Here is a 3,632-nt window from a genome sequence, read left to right as displayed (position 1 = left end):
ACTTTTAAGATAAGTCTACTTAGCTGCATATAACAAGCTTGGATCTGTACAAGTAGCAATCTAGAAGTCCCCAAAGTAATTCATGGCAACCATTTGAATTGAATTGTTCACATCAAAAACCTCAATTTTCTAAATTTTTGGAAAGAAATATTTGAAAGCTCCTTCAGAAGTTTCTTAATTTGAAAAACTTGCAGATTACTTACTTGTTCATCTAAAGCTACGGAGAATCCAAATACCTTTTTTTTCCCCTCAAAAACCTCAAATTTATAGTCATAAATCATTTTTCCTTAGAAGAATTTGTTCATGTGCTAGAAAAGTATTCATACTGCATATACACTAGCATGCCGTGTGACATGTTTTCTAGATTGCAGTCCACAAAATTTTGTGTGTGTGTGTGTGTTGTTTTCATTTTTCCTACTATTCACTCTTCTTCTTCTTTGTTGTTAGCTTAGCTGTATGCTTTCTTACCATAGGAAAGCAAATCCTACTTGAATGAAATTAGGGATATGGATTTCTTAAATAGAATACTATATTCTATGAGTTCTTACTAGGGAAAAAAAAAAAAACAGAATTATTTTATGAAATTTTTGGATTGAGGAATTTTAAGGGATATTTGTGTATATTTTCCTTTACTTTTTGTTGTATAAAACAGATTTTTATATGTATTGTGATGTGCACCACCCTCAAATTTGTAGCTGTGTGCAAGGACTTGATTGGTATCCAGGATATTTCACCATTGATTCCATCCAAATTGAGTGGATGAAGGTGATTGCTTTACCTCTGCTTGAAAACCTTTTGGGTTTCTTTAATAATGCTTGTATATATTATATGCATTTGTTCATGTCCACTCGTTTGGATTGTGGCATTCCCTTTGAAATTGTCCAAAAGTTGACATTGTCCATTGTGAAGTTGACATTGCTTCCTGAGGGACTGTTTTTACTAGAAGGGCTGTCTCTTTTGGCTTTCCGAATTCTGGTTCTACTTAATGCCATTTGCCAAGTGATTTTCAGATTATTAATTGAATTATATTTTTCACATTTCTGTGTTAAAAGATGTGGTTTATTATTCTATGTAACCTGCCTGCAGCATTATGCATTGTATAACTAATGCATTACTGTGCACATTTTTTATTAATTGTAAGCAGAGCCATTACAACATGACTGAGGTTCCTTTTCCTCTTTTAATAGGCTGTGTTAGGTTTTATAAAGCAGACATATTTCAGATGCTGTACGTGTAGAATTAATCTAAACTTCCAAAAGCCAAAGGGCATTTGGTCTAGTGGTATGATTCTCGCTTAGGGTGCGAGAGGTCCCGAGTTCAATTCTCGGAATGCCCCAAGATTTATGTATTTTTTTTGGTCCATATGTTGACCTCTATTTTATAAGGTCACAGAGTCATTTTCAACTAAATATGTCCATTCTGGTCACTTACATTCTTTGCAGATATGTTGTCTCACACTGAAATTCCCTATCAATATAGGTTACCAGAGTCATTTGCAATTGTGTCCATATTGGTTGCATACGTTCTTTGCAGATATGTTGTCTCACACTGAAATGTCCAAATATCTCAAATGTAACAGTAAAGGACTGTTTGTTGACACTAACCATGGTGCTATGGTTGCCACCATAGCAACATGAATCCAGGTCTGTGAATCTCATTAGCATGATGTTACACCACTACTGCTTTTTCTTTGTTCAAATGCCTTGCTCTTGTGCTCTTAGCCATTGACATTGCACCTCTAAAGAAGAATTCTTTGATAAACAGCATGTCTACACCTTTTACAAGGGACTTAAATGCTGACTAAGCCCACACAACTAAGTGGTGGGTTAGGGATGGGGCCTGTGGCTCCAGTGTTTGACATACTGCATTCTGCATCTTTGTTCCAGTCTTCCACACTTTCGGCGGGGGTCAGGGGGTCAGCCATCATATGACAAGGGCAATGCAACAAAGCTATGAACTGTTGACTCTGTAAGTTATCCCGATTACTATCTCCTTTAGTGTCTGGCTCATTTTTTTCTTCTTTTTCCTGGTCAAAATCTAACCCATGATATGTCGGTTGAAATAAGATAAATGGAATACAAAACTTGAGAAAGTAGAGGCCATGTTTGTAACGTTTTTAAAATAAAAGTCCGTTTAAAAATTTGTAATGCTTTTAACCTATTTTTTATATTTTTAAATATTTTTTACAAAATAACTTTTATCTACGATGTTTTATTTCAATCATTCTTTGCATTTGTACAAATGAAAATTTTCAAAACAAGTTCTAAAAAAGTTGTTTTCTATAAGAAAAAAAATTTATCAACATGTTTTTATATTTGAAAATAGTTTTTTAAATTTTAAAAATAGTTATAAATATGCTCATAATTTCTATCTAGAATTCGTAAAAGTAGCATTGGAGCATTACAAAAATCAAAAGTTTAAAAAACTAGGATATTGGACTACCCATACTTTGAAAGTGAGGTTCAGTCTTCAGATGCAAAGCTTTTAATTTTTATACTAAAAATTTGTTCCCACTTTAGGGAAAAAAAATAATATGGAATTGATTGGTCACAACTAGCTAGTCAAGTCCAACTTATGCAAAAGAGATGAAATAAACTTATTTCCACATTGCGAACAAGATCTTGCAAATATTCTACATGTAACCCCATGTGAATTGGGCAAACCAACACAACTTTCTTCCTAGAGGAATAAAGTGACTTTGGCTTTAGAAATAGGCTCTAGAGGAGGATCTACATCACCTTAGCAAAGCCATCTCCTGAGAATCTTTAATGCAATTTAAGCCTGGGGCAAGGCACAGCCACAGTTTAGAATATGGACATGGAAACTTTTTGTATGCGTTTGAAATGAATGGTAATTCATACACCATGCAATTGAAAGAATTAGAAGGTTTCAATCTCGAGGGGTAGTTCAGTTGATCCGACTTTGGGTTTACTCCCTAATTGTCACCAGTTCAAATCCCTTCAAGGCTTACCCGTTGAGGCCCTGTGAGATTAGTCGAGGTGCATATAAACTAGTCCGGACATCTACTGATATAAAGAAAAAAAAATTTTGAAGGTCACATAAAAATAAAATTAAGGGTATGTTTGAGAATATTTTTCTTTTTTAAAATACTCTTTATTTTTCAAATTATTACTGAAAACATTTTATAAAAACAATTAAAAACACTTAAAATTTATTATAAAAAATAATTTATAGTAAAACAAATTTTAAAAAAAAAATATTTTTTATCAAAAGTCTATAAAAATCTTTCCAAGTTTAAAAATTATTTTCTTTTCTGTTTTTCAAAAATATTTACAAATGGGCTATAAGATCTTTTCTTGATGTCAGTGCTTGTGGACGAAATGTGGGTTGAAAACTTTCTGTGATTTTCATCTTGCTGTTGTTGAAAGATGAAAATCAGTTGATGATGAAGATTGAGGCATAATAATTTAGTCTGCCAAGGTGGGGTCTCTCTATCTGAGGTATTACACCACATCACATGTACTGTCTGTTAAAATTCAATGCGATGATCAATCCTCATGGAATTTCATGCTTCACAACCAACGCACATTTCCCTTTTACTTCTGAATACTTATTCTAACATTAATTCTGATTGTAAACATTATGATAACAGAATGACAAAGGAGAGAGAG

At 33.1% G+C, this 3,632-nt stretch overlaps 1 non-coding gene across 1 annotated transcript; it reads left to right on the top strand.

The window, feature by feature from the left end:
* Positions 1–1,264: 1,264 nt before the first annotated feature.
* On the top strand, positions 1,265–1,336 carry TRNAP-AGG (transfer RNA proline (anticodon AGG)). The gene has a single exon. It is a non-coding gene; the product is annotated as a tRNA-Pro (tRNA).
* Positions 1,337–3,632: the final 2,296 nt, after the last annotated feature.

The sequence above is a fragment of the Vitis vinifera genome, chromosome 13 (assembly GCF_030704535.1).
Source record: "Vitis vinifera cultivar Pinot Noir 40024 chromosome 13, ASM3070453v1".
In the NCBI taxonomy this organism is placed as follows: Eukaryota; Viridiplantae; Streptophyta; class Magnoliopsida; order Vitales; family Vitaceae; genus Vitis; species Vitis vinifera.
Note: the sequence above shows the minus strand (reverse complement) of the source record. Positions and strands in the feature narration are given on the sequence as shown.